Source organism: Trachypithecus francoisi, unplaced genomic scaffold (assembly GCF_009764315.1).
Source record: "Trachypithecus francoisi isolate TF-2019V2 unplaced genomic scaffold, Tfra_2.0 Lachesis_group10, whole genome shotgun sequence".
Classification (NCBI taxonomy): Eukaryota; Metazoa; Chordata; class Mammalia; order Primates; family Cercopithecidae; genus Trachypithecus; species Trachypithecus francoisi.
The window spans coordinates 59460231-59482484 of NW_022681455.1; the positions used below are offsets into that span (position 1 = coordinate 59460231).

At 33.2% G+C, this 22254-nt stretch overlaps 1 pseudogene; it reads left to right on the forward strand.

Annotated features, from left to right (window-relative positions):
- The window catches only part of LOC117088549, an 84646-nt pseudogene extending 71261 nt beyond the window's left edge, over positions 1–13385 (forward strand).
- Positions 13386–22254: the final 8869 nt, after the last annotated feature.

Consider the following 22254-nt stretch of genomic DNA (forward strand, 5'->3'; position numbering starts at 1 on the left):
ACTTCATTTTGATTACTAGAAAAGCATCTTTTAAATTATTAAAATCTTCAGGCAAATGCAAAACCTATAATTATGCATTTAAAAACAAGGCAGCATTTCACAGCCATTAAAACACCTCTTTCCTGAAGGAAGGAAGGCAATGTTACTATTATTTAGGCTGTAAAGCACAGTCCAAAGACAAGACCCAGAGAGCTTCAAGAATTGAATGGATTTTAGCATGTGCCATCAGAGTGTAGTCTACATGGTTGATCCAGAGTCTCACATGGCTAATTGAATTAAAATACATTCAATTATTAAAAAAGTAAAACATTCCAAATTATCCGTGCCAAAGAGATATCAAGCTGGAATAATTTAAATCAATTCTTTCTGATGTTAAGTCAGGAGACAAGAAGGTATTCAATATGTGAAATATTCTAAGAATTACACATTATATTTACTTTTAACACTGAGTAAGGGAAGTGCAAATGAGGTTTAAGTATATATAACTTAATTTTGGTTTAAAAAATTGTGTGAACTCTTCCTGATAGTGGCCATTCTTGTATTATTATCTAAGTGAAAGCCATATAAAAACATTTTTTCCATGTCCTAGTTCAATGGCCATAATCTAATTCCAATCTTCACAATGAGTATAATTCTACTACATTTTATTTCTCGTTGGAATTTTAGCAGTTCCCCCCCCCAAAAAAGTATCTTTTAGCCATTGTGACATGAAAAGCTAGTAGAAACTTTATTGCACAGACATAAACATTTTGACCAGAGAGGATGTTTTCATCTTTTTATACATATACCTGGAATCTGCTTAATTTTTCTGATCTATACTGGCCCATTTACTTGTGTTTTCTTACTAAAAATCGCCTTGAAGAATCACATATAGGCCGGACCCAGTGGCTCACGCCTGTAATCCCAGGACTTTGGGAGGCCAAGGCGGGCGGATCATGAGGTCAGGAGATTGAGACCATCCTGGCTAACTCGGTGAAACCCCATCTCTATTTAAAAAAAAAAAAAAAAATTACCCACACATGGTGGCAGGCGCCTGTAGTCCCAGCTACTAGGGAGGTTGAGGCAGGAGAATGGCGTGAACCCGGGAGGCGGAGCTTGCAGTGAGCCGAGATCGCACCACCGCACTCCAGCCTGGGTGACAGAGCAAGACACCGTCAAAAAAAAAAAAAAAAAAAAAAAAAATCACATATAATGTAACATAGGATACTAAACAAAACAAAACAAAAACATGGAACTAACAGCAGGCACTAGGCAATAAGGTTTGAGTTACTTTGCCTGATTCACAGCTCTGCAAGAGGTTGCTGCATAAACCTTTCCAGGACTGAAAAAAGAGGACAGGGACAATTGGTAACTAGAAGTAGAATCTATAAGGAGCTTGGTAATGATCTAATTCTATACACAAGATGGGAAAAAATATGTAAACAGCCAAACCATATAAATTGGGGGGAAAAAAACTATGTTTTCAGAATCAAAGCATTTGAATCTTGCTCCTTGTAAGTGGCACTAAAATGAACAAGATGACAGTTTTTATATTATAATGAGAAGGGAGGTGTTTGTAATTTGAAATCTATAAGAGAAAAAGGTTGTTTTATATTAGAAAACTTTACTGAATAAGTTTCAATTGTGTGTAAGAAAAAAATATGAAAATATTCTTCTCATTTCTTCTCTACAGGATATTTTATTGAGTCATGATCTGGAAGAACAAGTTAATAGGAAGTTAATAACAGTTTTACGTGAGCTAATTTGGAATCTTTCTTATTTAAAATAACATTGGTAAAAGTAGAAATTGGTTATAGAATCTAATAACACAGAGTAACATAAAAATAGTCAAACAAAGAAATTGTGACATGAGAAACACACACGTGTGAATATGTGGACATGCACATTACTCTGAGTTAAAAAGACAGCCTGAGAGAGCTGTTACATAAGAATGCAATATTTTTGATAAAATAAATCAATATCTCAATGCCATTTTTCATTACATGAGAAGATATATAATGTTATAATCTCTAGGAATATATAAAGTGAGTGCCTGACTCAATTTTTAACTGCTATTAGCTAAGTTATTTCTGAATATCTAGCCTTATATCATAGGTTAGCAAAATGAATGTCAGTTATTGAATTCATGAAGTTGAAAGCACAGGGACTTCAGTCAGATACGTTTATATTTAAATCCTAGCTCCACTGCAGCCTAGTTGTGTGACCATGGAGAAAATACGGTATTTCCCTATGCCTGCATTGCTTTATCTACAAAGTACTAATATTACCTCTCTCAAAACTTGTTTTAAGAATTAGGTAAAATAATGTTTGAAAAGGTTCATTATTTATATCTCCCATTACTTCCTGTATCGTGAATAATGATACATTAGAAAAAAATTAGTTGTGTTTTTGAGAGCATATATAAGGACTCAAAAATAAAAGTATTGGAATGTTTATCTATCAAGAAGCTTGTTTTTGGAGTGAAAACAAGATTTGCTTAAGTTTTCATCTTAAAACTCAGATTTGCTGAGGAAGAAGTTCTAAACATCATTATGGTTAACTCTACTGACTAAATTTATTTCCTCAACACCTTTCTTTAATGACACATATGCATTTTTTTCTGATTTCCCAAGGTTACTGGGCAATGAAGGAACTGCAGCTGTGCCTGGGGCAGCATTGGAAGAAGAGGCTGAGATTTGGGTTTTTAGCCTGTTTAGTTCTCAAGCAACTTGAAGATATTAAAGTCAAGATGTCAGATAGACAGTTAGGTACGTGGATCTGCATCTCAGAAAAAAAAAAGATTTGGATTCATGAGCTGAACTTGGAAATCATTACCATATGGTTACAATTACAACCACAATTACATATAAGTTGCCTATAAAGCAGAGTATGCACAGAAGAGAAGAGAAAACTGATCAATATTAATTCTTGTCAGACCCACAATTTAAGCAAAAATAGAGCAGAGGACATGCAGTGGAGTCTGGACTGAGAAAGAGTAACAGGAAAAAATGGGGGAAATCAGGAGACCAGAGGGTCAAAGAAGACCCCACCACTACATAAAGACATCTGAAACGAAAGTTATTGTGGACCTCAGGCATCCTCTTTTACAAGTTGATAAAAACATATATCTCCTATACAATCCTTGATGTAATTCCTTGGTGCTGCAGTCTACAAGCTAAATTTCTTCCTTGGAGTGCCTTCAACTGGTTGGAATAAACCCACCCAATTTATTAAGGGCAATCTTTATTTAAAGTCAACTGATTGAGGAGGGGCTTCAAAATGACTGACTAGAGGTATGTGGTACTCCTTTTATTTAAAAAGAAGAAACAAAATAGTGAGGAGATAGTCATACTTCAAATAGATTAGATAGATATAACACTGGAATTCAACAGAGGAGTGATAGGAAACACCTAATGCAAAGAAGAGGGAAGTGAGGCAGCCTGCTTGGCCTGAATTTGCTGGGAAACTGGAGATGCTCCCCAGTGTGGGGAAAAGGAAGTGAGACATCCCCAGTTGTCCACAATCCTATTGCAGACTCCTGCAGTTTTAGCCAAAGGAGAACCTTTGACCCTTTTGGGCCCTGACATTAACAGAGAGAGCTACCTGGAGCCCACATGAAGGCCTTGCCCCAAAGAAGAAGATCATGATGGGTCCCATACATACTCCAAGTCCTAAGCAGCTACAGCAAGGTGCCACATTGAGAGCCCAGCCCCCACCAGACTGCGTCTTGCCCAAGGGCCCTACAGCCCATATACCTCCACATCTCTAGAGCCCTATTGACATGCCTCACCTGCAGTAACCACCACTGCTGGTTGCTGTGGTCAAGCCCAGAATATGAGCCACTGGCTTTGATCCTGCCATTCCCAGCAGTGGGCTGCCATGCATTACAAGCACCCTTGAGACAGCGTAGCTACCATACCTGAAACTATCACCTGGGACCAAAGCACATGCTCCCAGCCACCTGCCTAGAGCTAAAGCCACTGAAAGTAACCCTGCCCTCCCATCACTAGAGCCAAAACTTACCTCCTTTTTCCCTGAACAGTTCAATGGAGGTCCAGGGATAACCAACTTCTGCCTACCATGGCCAGCACCCACTAGTGGACCTAAGGACATGCCTGCATGACCCAGCTCTGTAATCCCCAGTGTACAAACATGCTGTCCATGGGTTGGGAGAGCTCTCAGCCCGATTCGGCACTATTGGCACCTGAGCACTCCTCCTGGGGGCCTGAGATTGGGCCCCCCAACCTGCAGCTACAATTATAGCGTGTACCTACCCACATGCATCACATCTGGGCCTGGGGACGGGCCTTCTCAGACCGTTGCAATCAACACCAACACCAGCAGAAACTGCCTGAGATCCAGAAGGTTGTTCCACCACCACTACTGCCATCACCATGCCACATCCACCACCTAGGGTCCCAAGAACCCACTCACCTTGTTGGCTCACCACTTCCATTGCTAGAACCCAGGAAGCTGTTCTAAAAATAATTCTTACTGGTTACTAGTGTAACGATTTCCTGCTTACAGATTAAGACAATTCACATGAGTAGCTGCAGAACACCAGAAATAAACTAACCCATTCTTCCCACATCCCTTGAAACTGAATACAAAAGGCAAAACAACTATACTTTAGACTGATTGCTGCTTTCTGAAAATCTCACCGTGTAATAATTTTAATATGTTATAGGAAAATATAATAATAGTTTGTAGAATTTAAAATCATAAATTCCTATTAACAGTACTTATTGTGTTCATTAATACACAGAGGTAATGCAGCCTAGTGGTTAAAAGGGCAAGATTACCTATGACTCCTCTAAGATAACATGATATAAATACTAACTCCTCTAATAATAACATGATATAAATCCTGTAGTCTTATTTCTTGCTATCAGATATTGTGAAAAACAATGTAGGAACCAAAAGAGGATCTAAGGTATGTAATTACAGTGCTATAGCCACACAAATGTCTTGTCGTAACCTTAACTGTCAGGCCACTGGCAATGAAATGAATTTACGGTTTCTTACTCAGTATTTATTTTGCTTTCCCAAATTTCTTATCTTCAACATCAGTAAAAAAATTCACCTTGAGGGTATGCTGTTATTCCAGAACTGTACGTAAAGGATATTATAGCATTTGTTCTTTTGTTCCCAACCACATAACACACCTCACCTTTATGACTGCAGGATAATAATGCAAGTCCCAGACAAGGAGCCTGATGCTTTAGCAAGTGATTAAATGGAAGCCAGGTAGTATCTACCTATGTACTTTTTTACAGGATATTTTACATTCATTAGTCATGAAATTTCAGCATAGTGTGATGTTATAGTATATTTCTGTGTTCCAAAATCTACCAGAAAGAACTTCAATGAAGTTTAGAGGACTATAAATGTAAAAATACATTATCAACACAATGATCTGTAAAACCTTCGTGTTTGGAGAGGATCAGCACTGGTAAGAATCAGATCAGTGACCATAAAGAAATATTCTGTGTTGACTGCATCAGAGTCATCAAAATGCAAAACAATAAAATTGCTTTAAGCATTTGAGAATAGCCAGATCATAGTTCATCATTTCAGAAAAAGTGAGTTATGTGTCTGAGCTTAGATGCTATGAGATATACTGCCAAATTTCAAGACATGTCTTTATACACTTATTATGAAAAATATATTTACAAAAGCATCCTCTCCAAGATTTATGGGACAGATAAATCAAAGGAATAGTTAATAGATTTTCAGGGAGAAAAGTACTGCAGTAAATAATTTTTACCCATATTTCGGGTTTGTGATAATCATTGTCATAATTTCTGGCATGCTGTAAATTTCTTATAATAATTACATTTTAAAAAAAGAGAATTCTTATGATTATAAGGAAATGTCCTAATCCTGATTTTTAAATGTAGACATTTGAAATTTTCTTGTGCCAATAATCCATGTACTGTTTATTAAATGTGAGAAGATAGGAATAGCAGTTTAAAAAACGTGTTAGAAAAAAATAGCAATATATGCTAATACAGTAATTTAAAACTCTGACATTTACATAGAGTTGGCACATTTCAGATCTATCCATATTTTTGGTACTCGTGAAATTTGTAGAGCCAGCTAAGAACTTTATTTTACAAGATACATCTCACACTATAAGCTTATCTAGTGGTTGCTACACTTTCCAATCAGTGAGTTGTATTTTCCTTTTTTTGTCAGTGCATATTCCAATAAAATATATAATAAAACATAGCCAAAAACTTTCAAATGCAAACTGAACTATTATAGCTTTTGACAAACAGACAGTAATCCCTTATTTTCATTATGACACTCTAAATAAAACTCTGAGGGTGATCACCAGAAAAAATAACAAGCTTTGAGATTGTTTCCCAGGATGGAAAGTTGTCATAAGCACCCAAGTTAAGAACACACACCCAGGTTAGGTGATGCCATGGGGGTGAACATTCCTGAGGATATATTCTTATTTAGGGGATCTCTTTTTTTTTTTTTTTTTTTGAGACGGAGTCTCGCTCTGCCGCCCAGGCTGGAGTGCAGTGGCCGGATCTCAGCTCACTGCAAGCTCCGCCTCCCGGGTTCACGCCATTCTCCTGCCTCAGCCTCCCGAGTAGCTGGGACTACAGGCGCCCGCCACGTCGCCCGACTAGTTTTTTTTTTTGTATTTTTAGTAGAGACGGGGTTTCACCATGTTAGCCAGGATGGTCTCGATCTCCTGACCTCGTGATCCGCCCGTCTCGGCCTCCCAAAGTGCTGGGATTACAGGCTTGAGCCACCGCGCCCGGCCTAGGGGATCTCTAATCTGCATGCTCTCACCTTTGGAACTCTTAAAGACATCAGACTTAAAGTTTCAATTTATGAAGAGAAGCACCCTGACAAGATGCACAATGTTCTAGATCAAGTGTTAGAAGATCTATCTTCAGACTGGGTGCAGTGGCTTAGGCCTGTAATCTCAGCACTTTGGGAGGCCGAGGAGGGTGGATTGCTTGAAGTCAGGGGTTGGAGACCAGCCTGGCCAACATGGAGAAACCCTGTCTCTACTAAAAATACAAAAATTAGCTGTAGTGTGGTGGCCTATGCCTGTAATCCCAGCTACTCATGAGACAGAGGCAGGAGAATTGCTTGAACCCAGGAGGTGGAGGTTGCAGTGAGCTGAGATCGTGCCACTGCACTCCAGCCTGGTTGGCAGAGTGAAACTCAACAACAACAAAAGATCCAACTTCTTGTTTGAATTCTGCCATTGTGTAATTTTGGCATGGCATTGTGTATCAACTATAATCTGAATACTGTACAGTAGCTATAAAACAAGGCATTTGCCAAGATAATGTAGCTTCTATTTCTAATATTCTATAATTTAAAACGTTAATGTATATTTAGCAGACTCTGATCATGCTTGGAATTGTGCCAGTTGCCAGAGGTTAAAGAATGACAGTACTAAAGAAATAATGACATTGCCTTCAAGAAACTTAATTTAGCAAAGACATACTTGGAATAATTATGGACTGTCAGAGAAACATTCTAGAATGTTTCTAAATGTTTAGAGGTAGAATATACAGAAATAAGTTACTTAGACAATGGTCGCAACAAGAGAAAAGAAAGAGAGGGAGAGAGACTCAAAGACCCTCTAGAATGGGTAAAATCCAAAAGACTGAGAGCACAAAATGCTGGCAAGAATGTAGAACCACTAAAGTTATTTTACATGGCTGAGAGAAGAATAAGGGAGACATTTTCGCATTTTCAATAACCCTTTGGCTTTTCTTTAAAATTATTTCATAACAGTTCCATTTGCTTGGAATTCCAGTGCACTTGAATAAATTTCATTCACTCAAAATAAATAAAAATGTGTGTCCAAAAAAGGGCTCATACAAAAATATTCGTAGATTTTTTTCTTTGTTTACCTTTCTTTCTTCTTCCCCCCTCTCCTTTTTTTTTAGATGGAGCCTTGCTCTGTCACCCAGGCTGGAGTGCAGTGGTGCAATCACTGCTCATTGCAGCCTTGGCCTCCCCACCCCAAGCAATCTTTCTACCTCAGCTTCCCAAGTAGCTAGGTAAACAATTGTGTGTCACCACTTCTGGCTAATATTTTAAAAATGGTTTGATGGTAGAAATGAGGTTGCCCAGGCTGGTCTCAAAATCCTGGGCTCAAGTAATTCTCCCACCTTGGCCTCCCCATTACAGTTTTCTTATATTTTAAAATATAAATTTTTCCTCAACTTCTTTATCAAGACATACAATACATATGTTATATATCACATAACATGCATAGTATAATTATATATTATGTAATATATATTATAATATATATAATATAATTTAAAAAGATATAGGTCGGGCATAGTGACTCATGTCTGTAACCCCAGCATTTTGGGAGGCCAAGACAGGTGGATGACTTGAGGTCATGAGTTCAAGACCAGCCTGGACAACATGACAAAACCTGTCTCTACTGAAAATACAAAAATTAGCTGGGCATGGTAGCATGTGCCTGTAATCCCAGTTACTCAGGATGCTGAGGAAGGATAATTGCTTGGACCTTGCAGGCGGAGGTTTCAGTGAGCTGAGACTATGCCATTGCACTCTCAACTGGGCAACAGAGTGAGACTCTGTCTCAAAAAATAAAAGATGCATATATATATCATTTATTATAAATATCATAATATATAATATATAACATATATTCTTATAAGTATAAGCTTATAAGAAAGTAAACTATATGATTATAATATATAATATATAAAGATATAATATATGATATATATTTTATATATAAAACACATATATCTTATGTTAATGATGTTTTTTAATATTTGTAAGTATTTATATATTATATATATTTTATATTAACAAAATTATATATAATATATATATATAACAACTCATGCTTTGTAATTATATATAATTATATTAGAGTTATATATTATATAACATATAAATAATTAGTTTATGAATATATTATGTATAATATAAATCATATATCATTATAATTATGTTATATCACTATAAAGATATATCATTATAATATAAACAATGTTATATTATATATATACATTTCATTTATATATAATATATGACATATATTATATATAACTCATGACAAGATACTTTAAAGCATGTCAGTTTAGGAATAACTTCCTTTTAATCCTTAAATATGAGGCAAAATATGAGCAATCAAATTAGCCTTTCATAGTATTATGAATTAACATTTGTGTTTTTCAGGTTGTGTGGAACTCATATCCAAATCTAGTAGGCTCAATCATAACTGACACCAATAATAGTTTTAAAAATGTGAACCTTGTTTGATTTAAACGTTGCACCTCTGATAAACTCATGAAAACAATGAAATTGAGCCACTCCCTTTATAAAAGCACTGCAGCTGTGAGAAATATTTAGTTTGTTCAAGCATTAATTATGAATTTTCCATTAAATATTCCATGAAATCATTAACAAAAAGCATGAGTTAAAGTTGGTGGGCCACCACACCCTGCTAATTTTAGAATTATATATAAATACATTTAATATATATATTTTAATCCTTAAATATGAGGCAAAATATGAGCAATCGAATTAACCTTTCATAGTATAGCAAATAATCAATGTTAGCATTTGTGTTTTGCAGGTTGTGTGGAACTCATTATATATACTTATAAGTATAATATATAAGTATAATATGTAAGTATAATATGTAAGTATATACACTTATAAGTATATATAATTATATGATATGGTATATATATATATTATATGATATAGTATATACTTAGAAGATATATAATATACTTAAAAGAATATATTTAATTTATATTTAATAATATATAATATATAGTATATAAAATATATAAATATAAAATATATAAAATATATATAAATATATAATATATAATATATAAAAATAATATATAATTTTTAATGCTTATAAGTATACATTATATTATATACTTATAACATATATATTATATATTTATTAGAATATATTATATATTACATTATGTATTATATAATGTAGCATATATAATTATATATAATATTATGTATATTATATGTTCTCATAAGTATATAATATGTATCTTACAAGTACATAATATAATATATACTATATACTTATAAGTATATATAATTATATGATATGGTATATATATATAATTATATGATATAGTATATACTTAGAAGATATATAATATACTTAAAAGAATATATTTAATTTATATTTAATAATATATAATATATAATATATAATATATAATATATAATATATAAAATATATATAAATATATAAAATATATAATATATAAAAATAATATATAATTTTTAATGCTTATAAGTATACATTATATTATATACTTATAACATATATATTATATATTTATTAGAATATATTATATATTACATTATGTATTATATAATGTAGCATATATAATTATATATAATATTATGTATATTATATGTTCTCATAAGTATATAATATGTATCTTACAAGTACATAATATAATATATACTATATACTTATAAGTATATAAATTATATATTTCATGTGTATGTATATTATACACATATAGGTATGTTATGCATAATATAATATATTCTCATAAGTATCTATTCCTTATAATATATAATATGCATTGTCATAAGTATTTAATATATAATGTACATGTTTTTATGCATATATTTATATTCTTATATATTTTCCTTTCTTAAAAGTATATATTTTGTAATATCTTATATATACTTATATATTATTATATACTATATATCATATAATTACATATACTTATATATATTTATATACTTATACTTATATACTCACGATATACTTGTAATAATTATAAATAATTTTATATAGTATATATTATATTAAGACTATACATTATATACTTATAAGTATATAAATTATATACTTATAAGAATGTTATTCTTAAATATACACTTTTTTATATATTATACACACTTATAAGTATATACAATTATATAAAATATATAATACAATAATATATATTATATATATATAATACAGTAATATATATTATTATATAATATATAATACAATAATGTATATTTATATAATATATAATACAATAATATATACTTATATGAATATGTATATTCCTATATAATGTAATAATTCTTGTATATATTCTCATATATAAGAATATATTATAAGAATATATATACTTGTAAGAATTATTTTAATAATGTATATAAGAATATATATACTTATAAGACTTTTAAGTAAATATATTCCTATAAGTATTATAAGAATAATATACAATTCTTATAAGTATATATACTTACAAGTATATATAATTTTATATTTATATAATCATATATTTATTAATTATATAATTATATATATGTATAAAAATATATATTATTCTTATAAGTATATATACTTGTATAATCATATAAGCATGAATATATAGAAATATAATTACAAAATTGACTAGTATATAATTACATTTATAAAATATATAAAATATACATAATTATTATATAAATCTATTCATATAATATAAAGAATATGTTATATTATTATATAAAATAATGTTATATTATGATACATTACATATTTGTAGTATATGTGTGTGTATACATAAATGTCTCACAGCTGCAGTGCTCCTATAAAGGAAGTGGCTTAATTTCATTGTTTTCATGGACTTTATTAGAGGTTCAATGTTTAAATCAAACCAGGTTCACATTTTTTAAACTGTTATTGGTGTCAGTTATGGTTTAATCGACTATATTTGAGTATGAGTTCCACACAACCTGAAAAACACAAATGCTAACTAATGATGGTTGTTTATGTACTGAAATGTTAATTTTATTGCTCATATTTAAGGATTGAAAGGAAGCTACACTTAAATTGACTTGTTTTAAAATATCTTGTCATATTAGCAGTAATAAAGTTGTATTAAGAGCAGAGTAGAAAGGTAAGAAATCTTTTCTTTTTAACCAGATATGAAATCCCAAATTTATTCTAATAAATTCTAGATATCTGAGGATTCTTAGGTTCTTGAGGTAAGTTTAGATTAGCCATTATTAGCTTATTTAATTATTTTCTGTCTAAAGTTATATATACCCAAATTTTGGATATATATTAATATATATTCTATATACAATAAGTATATATATAATAATATATAAGTGTACATATTTCATATAACATATGTTCAATTTTTATCTTGTAATTACAGGACAAGAGTGTGACAAAAGATTAAAGAAAAAAGAGTTTTTGAGTCAGATTAGAAAATAAACGTTATGATTTAAACAGAAGAGAGGCTAAGTATGTGGCAGGCCATGAGAATATGATTTTTAAAAGCACAGAGAAAAAGGAAGCACAGGAACATATAGCAAGACCTGCAAGAAGGGCCCCTGTGTCTTTTACAAGGGCTACAAAAAAGCAGGAGAGAGGTCTTGCCATATTCATATGTATTCTAATATAAAGCTTTGCTGATCATGGCTAGAAGGATTTTGGATAATATACCTTTAGACAGAAAATAATTAAATGAGCTAATAATGGTTAATCTAAACTTATCTCAAGAATCTAATATTCCTCACATATCTAGAACTATGTTGGAATAAATTTGAGGTTTCTTATCTGGATTACTCTGCTCTTATTTGGACTTTCTCAGTGCTAGCATGACAAGATATTTTAAAGCAAGTCAGTTTAGGAATAACTTCCTTTTAATCCTTAAATACGAGGCAAAATATGAGGGATCAAATTAACCTCTCATAGTATAACCAATCATCAGTGTTAACATTTGTGTTTTTCAGGTTGTGTAGAACTCATATCCAAATCTAGTAGGTTCATCCATAACTGACACCAATAATAGTTTTAAAAATGTGACCCTTGTTTGATTTAAACGTGGAACCTCTGACAAACCCATGAAAACAATGAAATTGAGCCACTTCCTTTATAGGAGCACTGCAGCTGTGAGAAATATTTAGTTTGCTCAAGCATTAATTATGGCTTTTCTATTAAATATTCCTTGAAATCATTAACAAAAAGCATGAGTTAGATGAAGGACTTGCCAACATAGGCCGCGATCGCACCCAAACCGTGAGGAAGGCGACCTGGGTCATCGTATGGGCAGCAACTTCCACAGGAACAAGCGCCTGCGTGAGGAGATCGCCATTATCCCCAGCAAGCAGCTCCGCAACAAGAAAGCAATTTATGTCACACATCTAATGAGGCAGATTCAGAGGGGCCCGGTGAGATGTATCTGCATCAAGCTGCAGGAGGAGGAGAGAGAAAGGAGAGGTAACTACCATCCTGAACTCTCAGCCCTGGATAAGGAGATCACTGAAGTGGATCCTGACACTAAGGAAATGCTGAAGCTTTTGGAGTTAAACAGTCTGTCCAAACTGCAGGTCACTCAGTCTACGTTAGGATGAATTTCAAAATGCCTCGTGGAGCTGGCTGAATCTTTCTGTAATGCTGTAACATTTTCAATAAACCTGGGACAACAGCAAAATAAATAACTAAATAAATAAAAATAAAAGCACGAGTTACACCAAGATACGTCAACGTAAATAAATTTTTCAAAAATATTATATATGATAAATACATGAAGGAGCTCTCAGCATGCATTAGGAGGCCAATAGTTTGTACATGGCACACTCAGTGATGCTAATGGTTTGGCATGATTAAGACCTAATTCTGCTGTAAATAGATGCCTTACTATCAGCTCTCTCTCTCTCTTCTCTCTTTTTCTTGCCTTCCATTTCCATCCCCAGCGAACTAATTCACTCAGGCCTCCGTGTGCTAAGAAGCTAGAATATTTTGTTTTTCTGTATTCAAATAACTAAAAACTGCACATAAAGCTAAATCTTATCAGCATGTGATTTTTTGGTGTATAGATGTGTAAGTTAATGCAAGCATTTAGCACATAATGTATTGCTGGGCCTCTAAAACTGTATCTTCCCTTAATGTGTGTAATGTAGGGCAGAGACCCCAGGACATTAACTACACGTAATGATATTTTATTCCTCTAGGATATCCTTATTCCATATCATCTGAATATAGTAGTACTTTCTTTCTAGTTTGCTGTAAACTAAATAGACTTGCTTTTCCCAGCTTCCTTCTATTACTAATAAATGCTTACATAAGCCCTCTTGACACAATTACACAAGTTCTGCTTATTATGGTAAGTCCAGTGAAAGCCCACCCAGAGATCCTTCTCCCCTTTATCCCATGCACCAGTTAGGCAGCTTTATTTGTGTCCTCATTTTCCAGTTAAGCTTTCAGAGCCATCTCAACTTGTTCTTTTCTAAATGTCTGAGTGTCATCTAAATGTCAAGTGTAATTTCAATGGCTTCAATATGGGGATTCTTTATTTCTTCTTTTTCATACTGGGTTCAGCCCAGTCATTATTCATCTTTTTTTCTGCAACTAAAAACAAAATTGTTAGCACCATGTCTGAGGATGGCCCCATGACATTCTCCAATATAAACTTAGAATTTTTATGAAATGCCCTATAATCAATAAAAGTAGTTTTAACTATTGAATAATAAAAGAGACAATAGCTAGGTAGTCTTAATTCTCATTCAAATTCTCTGAGACATTTAGTTTCCAGTTAGTTAATATTTTGTATTTTCTTGTGTCACTCATATCCTGGGAAAAATTAATGTTATTTTTAAAATGATCTTCTCTACTCTGTCTGTGACAGTAATTCATACCAGATTAGACTTTATGCTATAAACACTATAAAATGGAAAAAATATTTTAAAACAACTTTTTGCAAGTACAAGATAACAGATATTTTAGAAACATGATTCTTGAGAGATGAGCAGTAAGCAAACGATCCCTATGATTCCCCTAACTCTGTGCCTTGAGGCACTTTCGACTTTGGCACAGCAAGGGATAATGGAAGAGTGTGGAAATTTTAGTAAGCTGCAAGTAAATTAAATTAAATACCTGCCAAAACAAAGTTCAGCTATCTACAAGGAAAACAAAAAAATCTAGACCCTCAATATCATAATATTCATTTCAACCTCCAATAATAAAGACCTAGACATGAGAAGAAGTAAAATGTGACCAAAATGTATGAGAAATACGAATAGACGGAAACAGACAGAACTGAGAAGTGATGTAAGTAGCCAGCAAGGACTTTAAACGTCATCATAAATGTGCATGAGAAACAAATAAAAAAAATATATATAATGGGGAGATGAATGAAAGATGTTTAAAAAAAAACTACATAGAAATTTTAAACCCCCAAAATGTAATATCTATATTAAAAAAAATACTAGATGGACTTAATAGCAGATTCAATTCTCTGGATGAAAGCCTTGGTAAACTTGAAGACAGCAATAAAACTATCCAAATGGAACAACAGAGGAAAAACTGCTGAGAAAATAAATAATATAAACAGACCCCCATGATCTGTGGGAAAAGATTAGCAGTATAACGTGCATGTGACTGAAGTCCTGGAAAGGAAAAAGGAGGTGGGAGAAGGGAAGACAAAATATTTAAAGAAATACTGACTGAAAACGTTCCAAATTGTATGCCAATCATCAAAAATCCCAAAGAACTCCAAGCTATAACACACAAAGAATACTATACCAAGGCTCATTACAATCAAACTTCTGGGACCACTGACAAACAGATAATATAAAAATAACAATAGGAGGAAGAAAACACATTGCATAGAATGAACCTCAAAATAAAAATTATCATTGACTTTGCATCAGAAAAAAGGCAAGCCATAAGAAACTAGAAGAGTACTTTTATAATTCTTTAAAAATTTAAAGCGGCTAACCTGGAGTTTTATAACAAAACAAAAAAATCAAAAATAATAGTGAATATGAGATAATAGACATATTTATTTGTCTCACTATAGTAACCATTTTACTATATATATAATACATATACATGAGATACACATATATATGTATCTCATAACACTATGTTGTATACCTTAAATATTCACTTATTTATTAAAATAAAAAAAGTTGAAAAAAATGTAAAAAGTGAAATAAAGACAATTTCAAACAAGCAAAAGCCAAGACTTAATTTTAGGCTAAACTGCACTTACTGAAATGTTACATTCTTTAGACTGAGGGAAAAGGATACCAAATGAAACTCATGTCTACACTAAGGGAGCACAAGAATGGTAACTATTACCCTGCTAGATGATTGATTAGCCTAAGGAAAGTAACAGAAACTGATGAAAGGCAAGCTAGAATAGGACCAAGAAAGATGCCGTAAGACTACACAGGAACCCGATAATTTACATGCAGGGTTAAGATGAGCTCTAATCATGCTAAATTATGTTATAATCCAGATAAAGCAAACTGAAACAAAAGTAGTGACGAACTGCATATAAAACTAGTCCACAATATAAACAACTTACATACATGTAAATAACCATGTTCCCAAATATGACTTCTAAAAGTACTGACCTATCCAGCATAGTATAATACAATCATACATACATTAATCCCACAGATAAACTCCTGTGCCTATTATGACAGGCTCCTGTCAGTGGTGACACACTGAAGACAATGGAATATAATCTAACCTAATTATAGCTGTATAACAAATATAACTATAACTGTATAACTATAACAATTGTATAACTATACTAGTCTCAGGGAGAGTCAGCTCTGATGGCACATCATTCTCATTTGGATGATACCCTAAAACCCTATCTCTCCCATCTGTGTTTTTTTTTTTCTGGATAAAAACAACCTTTGAAAGAATTGAGTAGAATGAAGCCATAAATCAATATTGTGAAAATGGCCATAGTGCCCAAAGCAATTTACAGGCTTCAGTGCTATTCCTTTTAAACTACCATTGAGATTCTTCAGAGAACTAGAAAAATACTATTTTAAAATTCATATCGAACCAAGAGCCCGAATAGCCAAGGCAATCCTAAGCAAAAAGAACAAAGCAGGGGGCATAATGCTACCCAATTTCAAACTATACTATAGAGCTACAATAACCCAAACAACTTGTACAACTTGTACAGTGGTACCCATACAAACACAAACACATAGACCAATGGACCAGAATAGAGAACCCAGTAATAAAGCCACACATCTACAACTATCTGATCTTTGATAAACCTGACAAAAACAAGCAGTGGGGAAAGGACATCCTATTCAATAAATGATGCTGGGATAACTGGCTAGCCAAATGCAGAAGATTGAAACTGGACCCCTTCCTTACACCATATACAAAAGTTAACTCAAGATGGAATAAAGAGTTACATATAAAATCCAAAGCTATAAAAAAAACTGAAAAAAACCTGGAAAAGTTAACTCAAGATGGAATAAAGAGTTATATGTGAAACCCAAAGCTATAAAAAACCCTGAAAAACAATACCATTCTGAACATACGAATGGGCAAAGATTTCATGATGAAAATGCCAAAAGTAATTGCAACAAAAGCAAAAATTGACAAATAGAATCTAATTAAACTAAAGAACTTCTGCAAAGCAAAAGAAACCATCAACAGAGTGAACAAACAACCTACAGAATGGGAAAAAAATGGTTTTCAAACTATGCATTCAACAAAGCTCTAATATCCAGCATCTGTAAGAAACTTAAACAAACTTACTAGAAAACAAACAACAACCCTATTAAAAAGTGGGTATAAAACATGAACACTCTTCAAAAGACATACATGTGGCCAAGAATATATAGAAAACAAACAAAAAAACAAAAACAAAAAAAACCACGCTTCACATCACTGATCTTTAAAGAAATGCAAATCAAAACCACAATGAGATACTATCTCACACCAGTCAGAATGGCTAATATTAAAAAGTCAAAAAATGACAGATCCTGGCAAGGTTGCAGAGAAAAAGAAAATACTCACACTCAGTTGGTGGCAGTATAAATTAGTTCAACCATTGCGAAAGACAGTGTGGTGATTCCTCAAAGACCTAAAAACAGAAACACCATTTGACACAGTAATCTGATTACTGGGAATATACCCAACGGCATATAAATTATTGGGTAATTTATAAATTTTAAGGCATATAAATCATTCTGCTATAAAGACACACATACACGTATGTTCATTGCACTATCCACAATAGCAAAAATAAAGAATCAACCTGAATGCCCATCAATGATAGACTAGATAAAGAAAATATGGTACATATATATCATGGAGCCATAAAAAGAATGAGACCATGTCCTTTGCAGGAACATGAATGGAGCTGGAGGCCATTATCCTTAGCAAACTAACACAGGAACAGAAAACCAAACACTGTATGTTCTCACTTATTATAAGTGGGAGCTAAATGATGAGAACCCACGGATACATAGAGGGGAAAAACACACTGAGGCCTTTTGGAGGGTGGAGGGTGGGAGGAGTGAGAGGATCAGGAAAAATAACCAATGGGTACTAGCCTGAATACCTGAGTGATGAAATAATCTCTACAACAAACTCCTATGAGACAAGGTTACCTATGTAACAAATCTGCATGTGTATTCCTGAGCTTAAAATAAACGTGAAAAAAGCAGAAATTATCAACAAAACGCATCCCTGAGGGAAAATTCCTTGAAAATACTCTCCTCAGGAAAACTGAAATAGGAAAATAGGAGGTGGTAAATGGTGCTGTTTTTTTCTTTGCAATTTAACTAAATACATGTTTCCATTTTCTTTCTGAAGATTATGGAATTGACTGCTCAATATATTAAATATTATGAATGGGTTGTAGAGAATTAGAAAGAGCTAAAATGTAGAATATTTGCAATGACCTCCAACCTCAATTTTGCTTATACCATATCTCATACTCCCTTATGGAGAAATTAGAATTTTAGAATTGGGAGGATTTATCTAGTTAGGCCAGTTAATTATACAATTAAGAAAAAGGGCATCTCCCCTGCAATGTTAAATATGCAAGATCCTCTGAATAGACTTCTGCATGAAGGAGTTGACAATAATTAGCTTAAATAACTGATTTATGACTCTCTCCTTTTAATCAGTAGCACCTTTTAAAAGGAAAATGTATTATTAACTCACCGCTTTGTATAAAGTTTTCTTCTGAACTAAAATACCAACTTTCACTCAATAACATTTAATATTCTTCATTATTTCCCCCTGGGGGAGAGAATGAAGCATTTTGAAATAACTCACATATTCTTTTTGATTAAAAAGAGGCAAGAATATTTCTCTTGTTTCTTGAAAAACCTGCTCTAAATTAAGTCTCACACCTTCATAAAATATGAATCTTCCTCCTGTGTTACATCCTCCTCTATAATTTCACACCTCCTCTTTGCCAGTTACTAAGCCATTGTCTCTTAGCTTTAAATCTCCCTTCCCACTTCTACACTCAGGTTTGTAATATGGCTGTTAGTAGTCTACAAATCATATTTTGGCTTTTCTATTAGATTCTACCTAAAGGGAGTGCTAGATGAAACTGGAATACTGAGGAAGAAAGAAGGGACCATATTATTTGCTATCTCTTTGCTTCCTGTTCCTCTTGAGCATTACTTCTTCACTAAGCTTTAGTAGTTGATTCCTGTTTGCGGTTTTTTTGGCACTTACAGATTCAGCCTTGTTGTATACTCCTTTGGGACCTCTGACACCAGCTGACCAGCGTTTCTTCCTCAAAAACCTGAGTCCAGCCCCACATGAATAATCCTTCAAGTTTTTAAATTGTAATAATTCCAGCGTCTTCCCTTTTTTCTCCTTGGTCCTAGGGTTTGCAGCTGCTTTCTCCACTGTTGTTTTGTGATACTTTATTTCCTTTTTCTCTTTCAATGTTTTCAACTCTGAGAAATACTTTATATTAGAGAAGTTCAATATATTAAAAAATTATTCTCTGTTGTTAGAATAAATGGGTACTTTCAAGTCTCTTGACCAGACCCTAACTAAATTCACACCTCTTATAACTCCGGCTATTTAAGTTGTGTACCATGTTTCTCGGACTGAGACGCGTCAAAATAGAATATTGCGGTAGAATCATGGCTTTTTGGGGGGGCGCAAGTAAAATTACACTTAAAGTGGCAGCATTTTCTATCTCTGGACCCTGGTATTTCAGTGTTCACAGTTGTGAGCCAAAATGATATATCTGCAAAAAAAAAAAAAAAAAAAAAAAGGATGCAAGTAAATTAGAAGAAGAGTGCTTCATTGTTCTCTATTCCAGGTTCATGTAAAGTTAGTACCTCCCCATGCCATCTTACTATTTGATCTTCAGAGATACACTGGCTCCCTGGCTCTTACTTTATGTTTCTCCTACATCATGAAGGTTTAGACAAACCTACATTTTCTATATTTAGTCAATCCAATCCTCTCATTTTGAAATTGAGTCATCTGACCCCAAGAGGGGTTAAAATAACTTTTCCATAGACACCCAGCTAGTAAATGAATTGCTGGAACTGTATCTGCCTCTCACGAGTTGATTTCCAATATATTCTTTCGCAAGTATAGAAATAGCTGATTATCCACAAATTATTTTATGTTGCATAAATGTAAGTTTAACTAATCTGACCGCAGATTAAATTGACTGTCCCAGCATTAAAACTAAAAGTATCTTCACGGTTAAGTTCGGCTTCAAAATCACTATCCCCTGTTATGGTTTGAATGTTTGTAACCTTGAAAATTCATGTTGAAATGTAATTGCCATTGCAACAGCATTAAGAGGTGGAACATTTAAGAAGCCATCAGGCTATGACAGTTCCACCCTTATGGATGGGATAAGTACCCTTATGAAAGAAGAAATCTGGCCCTCTCATACACTTTCCCCCACCTCCACCCTTGCCTTCTCCCATATGTTGAGGTAGCAAGAAGGCCTTCACCAGATGCTGGCACACTGATATTTAACTTTCTGGACTCCAGAGCTATGAGCAAATACATTTCTGCTTGTTGTAAATTACCCAATTTCAGATATTTTGTTACAGCAGAACAAATGGGACTAAGACAACTCCTTAAATTAAAGTCTACACATGTGAACTGCCCTGACCAGTGTGGTAGCTTTGCTCTCTGAAGAACCCAGAAATGCTGGCTCTTTCTATCTTCCACTCCTAAAGTCATTTCATGGTCCCAAATGATTTATCTACCTCAGTGAATATACTAACAAAATAACCAGCAGGGAACAGGAGAGAGTAGGAAAAGGTCCACTGTCTTTACTTAGAGACACTTCCTGAATATTTTATTTGTCACTTACAGTAACAAATAGCACATTGTCAAGAACTTATTCAGAGTGCTACACACTACATTAGAGGAGGCTGCGCAAAGTAGTCTTTATTCTGAGTATCCATATTTTATATAAAAATTGGAGTTTAGTGATGAGTGATAGGAAATACATCTGGTTGTTTTCAGGGCATTTGGAAAATACCCGCGTAAAAGCATTTTTTTTTTTCACGCTTTCATCAGTGTCCTTACCATTTATTTCCCTTAGGCAAGTGTTGGAGTATAGAAGCTTTGAACTTTCTGTCTCACTGGATTACAGATTAATTAATTCAACAAACTGAGTTCTCACAATGTGTCAAGAACTTACGCTGGATATTGGAGAAATGTCCATGACTAGGATAGTCATGACTGCTGTCTTCAGGCAGCATATACCCTAATCAGGAAACATAATTGTATTTACTCTGATTAAAATTGAACAGCACGTAAAACCCCAGCCACAGAAATGTTTTCTAAATAGGGTCCTTCTTCCCCTATTATAAAGGACAAAGCAGCATTTTTCAATATGGTTGTTTACATTTTTGATATTTACACAAAATTTAAAAATTAAGTATTTATACACAGATTCATTGCAAACTCCTTGACAGATTTTTAAAATCTTGTTATTTGCAGTACAAATTAAAGGTGTCATAAAAAGTGTATTCTTTTTGCTTGGAATCCTCAGATTAACCTATTTTATGGTAAGAAATCAAGCTTGAAGTGACTAAACAAGTAGGCAGTATATCAGATAATTAGTGGGTATGAATCTCCATTTAATGCCAAGTTTGTGAGTCTAAAGTTAGTCATTCTAATGACTATAATACATCAGTAATAGAACAAATGATAAAAGTTGTGAAAAATGTACAGGAAAAAACAAAGAAATGATGTTTCTGTATTGTAATCTTGTGAGCAACAAAAAGTAAAAAATACATTTTGTGAGAAAGGGGTTCAAAGCATCATTCTATTCTTTACTCTGCTGTAGCATAAAGTTATTTTGGGTAGAGAAGAAGCTCTCTAGAAGCCTCCATGCATTGGATGGGAAGCTGACGAATGCCTCTAGCCTGGCTTAACTAAAGTTTTTATATTAAACTATGTCAAGCTATGAATAAATTAGTAAAAAGATAATTTTGTGTGTTAACTTTAAGGAGAATTCCTATATCCACTTG